Below are 8,019 nucleotides of genomic sequence, written 5' to 3' on the forward strand. Positions count from 1 at the left end.
ACATTATGATGCTGTCTAAATTAGGTTATCTACCCCAAAGCCCATCCCCCAAATACTTAGTGCCAGCACCAATCAGAATTGCTCATTTTTATCACTTTGATAAATATGAACAAATAAAATACATCACTGGTATTGTTCACACACAATTTAAGATCTAATATTCTGCAAATGAAATAAGAAAAAACTAGAAAGGATTAGACCAACCAGCCATCAGTGCCCAACCAGCCCAGGGCACAGCCTAAGTTAGTCAAAGGGGGATACAATATATTCTTGTTGCGTTCAGAAGTAGGACAATTAACAGTCTGCAGTTCCTGTCACTGAACTTCAAAGGGGAAGCTGTAATACCCACACTGATTAACAGGATGGCTGATATTCTTGTAGTTTTAGAGAGAAAGCTGGACACTTGCTTTGGCCAGTATTCTTAAACCTTTGGGGGGGGGGAAACCTCAAAGTTTTACAGATTCAACACAGCTTTCACTAAGAAATATATACATATATATATAATTATATGCATATATATATATATATGCTCTTCTCCTTTTCCAATCTCTTGTTGAAAACAAAGGGACAAAAGCGAAAGCTTGGGTGTCAGGGATCTAGTATCCATGAATGAATATGATCATTTTTTAAGTGCACTAGATCATATACAGTTATTTGTGCTGACCTTTTGAATGATAAGACATCACAATTTTCATTGGCAAGCGGTATAATTACACTCACAATTAACACATAATAACACATGAGATTAGAGAGGAAAATAATCCCACAAATGCACAGACACTTGTACAACCACCATGTATGAGAGAGAGATCAATCCATTCCTGAAGCAAGCAACCGTCCAACGCTGCTAATGGCACAGCTCTTTTCTTCAAATGTCTATCTTTAACATTTGGGACCTATACTCTCTAAACCATCTCAGTTACATACTTTTCCACTGAAATTATGCCAAGTAAGGTCTTAGACACCAATGATAAGGACAAAATACAAGTATATTCCTCCCAAGTTTTTCCCTTTGGGAAATACCCCCCTGTACTTGCTGCTGTATATTTTCAGAACCAATAAAAACCCAAACTGTTTATAAACTGCTGGAACTCTAGCAGGGGAGAAAAGAAAAGAACATTATTTTCCTTATGGTTTATTTGTCCTCTTCCAAAAAAAAAAGAGGACACCAGTTCTCCAAACTAAGTACATGGAAATATAAGTACTACTGTACATAGCTAATGAAAGGAAACAGGGAGAAGAGGAAGCTGCCCCTCCTCCAGAAGGCCCTTCCAAGCCCATCTTCATGTGTCATCAATTTGCTAAGAGTAGGGGTCTACTGGTGCCAGAAGGACATACACTGTAGAGCTCAGAATTACTTCAAACTAGCTCAAACTAAGCCAGGATATCCTCCATCTTTGAATTAAATTTTATTAGTCACATGTCTTGATGAGTTCTGGGATATTTTTTGTTTGTTTGTTTTAGGAAAACTTTAAAAAAAAAAACATAAAAAAAGCCTCAGGCACATTCCTTGTCCTTGTTTTATAAAAGGCTCACAGAGAAGGAATTTACACAAAGAATATTTCCTATAATTTTGGTTTTTTCTACTTTTTTGTGAAAGTAAAGTGTCAAACTGGTTTTGTTCCAAACTTTTTTGCCCTCTTAAAGGGGGGGGGGAAGGCATTCTAATATTTCTCTAAAACTGCAGATCAAACAATACTTACGATTAAAATTAAAATAAAATGGTATGCTTGCCACATCAGTGAAACCCAGTAATGGATACAGCTTATCAGTTCATTTTTGATACCAACAACAAACAAAACAATTGTAAACTCTGCTGAAAACCTGAAACCTGAGAGTTCAATGCAGAGTTGTACACACAAAGAAATACTAAACAAAATATCTGTGACCATTTATGGAAATAGTGAGATGGGGGGGACTGCCTTTCCTCATAAAATAATCAACAATTCAAAGCCTGTGTGGACAAAAGTTCAACGAAATGTATTTGTCTTCCTAGAGTCACTCAGTAATTAGCACTACTATTTCCTTCTAAAGAGAAAAGATTCTTAACAAAGTTGATCTACAGTCTGGCCCTTAGAAGCATTCAAATGTGATTGGGCCCAAAGATCTTGCAGATCTTGCTATTTAGAAAAAGACACAAGCCCAACAGTGAGAAGCTAAAGCACCCGGCAAAAACTGGAGACCGTTTCCCAACTGCTGCCCCAGAGATCCAGGCCCGAGCCCAGAGACCCAGCAGTTTCACTGCACACTCCCAGGCCCTGGTGGGTCAAAGGATCTGTCCACCCCGGTAACCACCTGCAGGCACCCAGCACATTCAAAGCAAACAGACTCCCTAAACTTCCAAAAAAACGATCCAGGCATACGTGGGAAGAAAACAAAAAAATGTGGCTACCCTTTACGATCGATATCTGTCGCATTTTAAATATTTTTTCCACTATTTTGAAATCTGATAGGCTTCATGGACCTTTCTGTCCCAGGACCTGCCTTCCAACGCAGTTTTTAAACCCGGCCTTCTTAACGTTCTCAATTCCTGGACTATCTTCTGTCTTTTAAGTTTCCAGTGCTCACTGAGGTCAATTTTCATTTCTGCAAATCACAGGCAGCCACTTGCTTCTAAGAAGTTAACAAGCCTCCAGAGAAACGCTGGTGGCTGGTATTTCATTGTTTCATAAATATTTTTATTCAGTGACACCATTCAACTTGAAGTAAATCTTTTAAAAAGAAAGATAATTTTTTAATGGAGGACATTTCATAACTAGGTTTTATTTTCAGGAGAAGGTAAATGAGGTGTGAGCCCTTATTTAATATGTGCAATTGCTTTTAAAACGTGGGGTTTTCTTAAATATACTTTAAAAAAAAAAAACTCGTGGAAGTTGCACTTTCTTTCAAACGGGCCTCCGGACTTTTGAAAACAAGTGTTGCTGGTACGAACAAAGACTTAAAAGTGTACCCAGATTTTCTTTCCTCCTGGGGATCATTTTCTCTTCCAAATACACAAACAAATCCCCCAGTATTTCCTACCGAAGGGAAGTTTTCCAGGGAGAGTCTCCTCCTGGTTTTGGTGGTAATTGCGACTCAGTCTTTTTTGGACACAATGTTTCTGCTGACTCCTGAAAATTTTCCACTTGAATGTGCAATGAACCGGCGGCGGCGGCGGCGGCGGCGGCAGCCAGAGTCCTGGAGAAGCGGCAAAGACGACCGTGCCCTCTTTCATCTTTAGGGAAAAGGAGCGAGACCCCGATCCGCAGCACACGGCGGCGCGGACCCCGGGAGGTCCCCGGGAGGGGGAGGGTGGTCGCGGCTCCGGGGAAGTGGGGGGGGGGCGGCCCGGATGGCGCGAGGCGGGGGGAGGGGAGCGGGTCAGGTCCGGGCTCCGCGGCGGGGGAGGTGGCAGCTCTCCCCGCCCGCGCTCGCGCCCAACTTCGGGCTTCCCAGTGAACACGAAGAAAAGCGCGGTAGGGGGTGTGGGTGCGGGGGGGCGCGTGCCGGCGGCGGGAGAGGGGCGCGCGGGGGGCGCGGCGCCGCGAGCACCCAGGGCCGCCGCCGGGAGCCGCCTGTTGCCGCGCGGACTCCGGCGCACGGCCCAACTTGGCGTCCCGGCAACTCGTGAGGCGGCGCCGGGCCGCTCACCTAGGAGGGGCGCGGGGAGGCGCTGAGGGGGAGTCGGCGACGGCCCTCCCGAGCCCGCCCGCCGCACACAAAGCACAGTCCGCAGAGAAAAGAGCGGCCCGCGCTGGACGCACTGCCGGACCCTGGCCGCCCGCCGCCCCGCGCGCCCTCCGCACCCAGCATCCGCCCCGCGCACCAACTTACCTCGGCCACAGGAGCCGCCGCCGCCGCGCCCGGCAAGTCACAGGCAAACTTCGGGGCCGCTTCCCCCCGCCCTCTCTCGGCTCCCGGCTCCCGGTCCACGGGCTGGGCCACCCTACTTCTGCCTAACACCGCTCCTGCCCTGGGGTCCGCTGGGCGCGCTAGGGTGCTGCCCGCGCTCGGGGCAAAGGTGGACGGGGTGGGGGGCGTCACTGCATGGCCTGTCCCCTGACGCGGCCGCCCCGGGCCCGGGCCCCGCCGCGCGGACTGGCCCGCAGGGTGGAAGCGAGTCTGCAAAGTGCTTGGTGGGCGCCCGCGGCGGGCGGCGGGGCCGCGGCGGCGGCTGCAGAGGCTCGGCTCGGCTCGGGCGGCGCGGCGCGGCGCGAGCGATGCTAAGAATGTTCGGAATGAGGACAGGAATGAAATGAACGCCAGGACCGAACTCGCTCCGGAGGGGTGGGGCCTCGGTGACGTCATGCGGCCTGCAGCCCGGGGCCGGGGGCGTGGCCTACCGCCGCCGGTGACGTCATGGGGATTCGGGGCGGGCCGGGCCGGGCCGCTTCGCCGTTGGGGCGCGGGCTCCCCAGGAGGGATGGGAGGGCGGAGTCTCGCGCCCACGGGGGAGCCGGGCGCGCGCGGGAGCAGCTTTCCTCTCCCTCCCCCCCATTCCTCCAGTCGCGGGGTCTGGGCTTTGTCCGGGGCTGGGGCGGGGCGAGTGATTTGCAGGAGGGGTTCGGAGGTGCCGGCGGCCGCACGCAAAGCTCCGGCGGCCGTGGACCCGGGCGCCGAGGCCCGAGCTGAGTACCTTGGGCCTGCTGTGCCTCAGTTTCCCTCATCCTGGAGGTAGACTCTCAGCCCGCAGAGCGCTTCCAGACTCGGAAGCCTGAGAGTGTGAGGAAGAGAAGTTTCTCCTCTGGAAATTCACAAGGTTCCGGAGCGCAGCGGACGCCTCGGCGGGGCCGCGTCGCCCGCCGGCCATGGCCTCCCCTCGCCCTTTCACTTTAGAAAAAGTTCTCGCGCAACCCCAAGTCTGTGCTGCCGAGAGAAGGGAAGACGTTAGGGTAGCGGAGCAGGATAATTTGGGGGTTGGTAACTCTCCTCCCGCCGGCGTGGTCTTCCAATCAGGGCAGAAATTAAGTCCGCTCATCCCAGCGGGTTGTGCTTTCCACAAGTCTTGGGTTGGGTGAAAACTTCCTCTGCTGTGGAACATCGCATCCGGCGACTTCAGCCGTCCCTCTTCGTGCACGAAGTCCACCTCAACCCCGCAACTGGAGTAGACCTGAAACCGGTAAAACTGAACTGCTGTGGGACAGAACTATCTCAAGTTTTGGGTAATTGGAATCTGCAGTGATACTGCAAGTGACCGCGACATCTGCACAATGGACTTCGTTCCTTCTACGGCTCCACTGTGCAGTAGGGTCCACGGATTAAACAATGGCGCTTGGTGTTTTTTTGTTGTTCCAGAAATCCCGAAGTTATAGACAACTCAGGAAAGCTAGTAAAACAGAACTTTTACTAATTTTTTTTAAATTTAGATTTATGTCGAGGTGATTTCAAGAACCACTTGTAGTTTTAAACGAATAGAGAGAGAAATCCTTTGTTCACTTTACCCAGGTCTCCCCCAAGCCATGTCTTCCTGAATCACATCATAATCTGGATATTGACATTAGTAAGACACACACAACCACCTTACTCAGGTTTTTCCAGTCTGTTTGTACATGTATGCATCTCTGTTTAGTTCTACACAATTACTCACCTGTGTAGGTGTCCACCAGTCAAGCCCAAGTACATTTTATCTCTAGTTCATAGAAGTAAATGACAGCAGCAATAAGTGACAGAGGTTCACACTAATAACCCCAGTCACTTTACAATGGTTTTTGAAAATACATTCAAAAATATAAAATTAGTTGGATGTTAAAACTCTAGTAATTCCGAATATCAGTATCATCTCCTAAAAGCATTAGAAGTCTGAAGGCAGACTAAGATTTCTTAGGAGTAGTATGTACCTCGTCTGTGGGCTTCAGACTCCAGTTCTACCGAGCAATACACTATCTCCTCACTCTTCTTCCCTAAATTAAGGTAAAATTCCTTAATTCAAAACTTTTCATGGAATGTTGTAACTTCCAGAAAAGTATTTTCTCTAACTTCTCCCATTTACACACTTATGGGAGTTTTGGGTTTGGGGGTTTTCCTCGGTACTTGAGTTTGAACTCTGGGCTTCTCCCAGAGGGATCTTGCTCTCTACCACTTGAACCAGACCCTCTACATGCTCCTGTTGCTTTAGGTTGTTTTCAGACAGTGTCTTTATGCTATTGATGAAGTGGCCTCAGAGGTTCGTCCTCCTACCTCTGCCTCCCAAAAAACACATTGCAGTTGTGTACACCATACTTACACCTTTTCTGACTCTTTAAAACCTTTTTCTTGGGCCAGGAATTTGGCCTACTGATAGAGTGCTTCCCTAGCATGCACGAAGACCCAGATTCAATTCCTCAGTACCACCTACATAGAAAAAAAACAGAAGTGATGTTGTGGCTCAAGCAGTAGAGCTTTGGTCTTGAGAAAGCTCAAGAACAGTGCCCAGGCCCTGAGTACAAGCCCCGGAACTGACACACACACACACAAAACTGTTTTTAAATGCCTTTCCTCAGGAAAGTCTGTTCAGCAGGATACTTGCTTTCCTACGAGTTTGAAGCTCCTTTCTACAAATGTGCGCCACATATTCAGTCTGTTACCAGCATCATGTTATTGGTGATGTCCACCTGTGTGAACTCCTAGACAATAGCTGGGTGTCTGTCATTCAGCTAACCCTATCCTAATTAGGACCTGCACATAAATGGAAAGTGACATTGTTCTGTCTCTACCCTAGTGATTAGGGTTTACTCTCTCAGCTCCCCTTTGGTTAATGCATAGGACCTACGTTTAGGGTCTGTGAGCTGTTCAACCCCAGCATCTGAGGACAGGAAAAGAAGCTGCTGCTTTCTCAAGTAACAGCAACAGCCAGGAATCAGTAGCTCAAGCCTGTTAATATAGCTACTAAGGAGGCTGAGATCTAAAAATCAAAACTCAGAATCAGTATGTAAGACTTTTTTTTTTTTTTTTTTTTTTTTTTTTTGCCAATCCTGGGATTTGAAATCAGGGTCTGGGCACTGTCCCTGAGCTTCTTTTGCTCAAGGCTAGCACTCTACCACTTGAGCCACAGCACCACTTCCAGTTTTTGTTTTTGTTTTTCTGTTTATGTGTTATTTAGGAATTGAACCCAGGGCTTCATACATCCTTGGCAAGCACTGTACCACTAAGCCACATTCCCAGCCCTGTAAGACTTTTATCTCCAATTAACCAGCACACACACACACACACACACACACACACACACACACACACACACACATGCCAGAAGTGAAGTCATGACTTAAGTAATATTTAGAGCACCAGCCTTGAACAAAAATGCTAAGAGATGGTACCAAGGCCCTGAGTTCGAACCCCAGTCTAGCACAAAAAGCAAAATAAGAGCCAAGTGCTGTGGCTCATGCCTATAATCCTAGCTACTCTGGAGGCTGAGATTTGAGGATTGCAGTTTAAAGCCAGCCCAGGCAGAGAAGTTGCCACGAAACTCTTATCTCCAATTAACCACTCAAAACCTGGAAGTGGTGCTATGGCTCAAGTGGTAAAGCACTAGTCTTGAGCACAAATGAGGCTTAGGGACAGCACCCAGGTTTTCAAGCCCCACAACTGAAATAAAATAAAATATAGTAGCTACCATATATTAAATCTATAGCAGGATTTTTGTTGCTATTTTGTTGGTGCTAGTCCTGAGACTTGAACCCAGGGTACTGTTCCTGAGCTTTTGTTTGTTTGTTTGCTCAAGACTAGTACTCTATAACTTGAGCCATAACTCCACTTCTCACTTTTTGCCTCTAGACTTTTCTGCCTAGACTGGCTTTGAACTTCAGTCCTCAATCTGTCTTCTGAGTAGCTAGCATAAACCATTAGTATGTAGTCTTCTCTTTTCTTTTCTATTTTTTTTCAGGTTTCGAGGCTGAACTCAGGGCCTGGGTGCTGTCCCTGAGCTTCTTTGCTCAAGTCTAGTGTTGTACCACTTTAGCCACAGCTCCACTTCTGCTTTTTGGTGGTTAACTGGAGTTAAATGTCTCTCAGAGTCTATTCAGGCAGGCCTTAAACCATGATCCTCAGAGCTCAGTCTCCTGAAGA

The 8,019-nt window shown here is 47.8% G+C and overlaps 1 protein-coding gene across 2 annotated transcripts in view; it reads right to left on the reverse strand.

Annotated features, from left to right (window-relative positions):
* Positions 1-4,186, reverse strand: part of Tead1 (TEA domain transcription factor 1) — a 247,125-nt gene extending 242,939 nt beyond the window's left edge. Inside the window, exon 1 of one of the 2 annotated variants that reach the window (XM_090348135.1) lies at positions 3,814-4,186. The gene's annotated coding sequence lies outside the window, so the exon portion shown is untranslated. The remainder of the gene's footprint in view (positions 1-3,813) is intronic. The other variant, XM_090348136.1, reaches the window with a different exon arrangement.
* Between the last annotated feature and the right edge of the window lie 3,833 nt (positions 4,187-8,019).

Source organism: Megascapheus bottae, chromosome 16 (genome assembly GCF_031878675.1).
Source record: "Megascapheus bottae isolate mThoBot1 chromosome 16, mThoBot2.hap1, whole genome shotgun sequence".
Taxonomy (NCBI): Eukaryota; Metazoa; Chordata; class Mammalia; order Rodentia; family Geomyidae; genus Megascapheus; species Megascapheus bottae.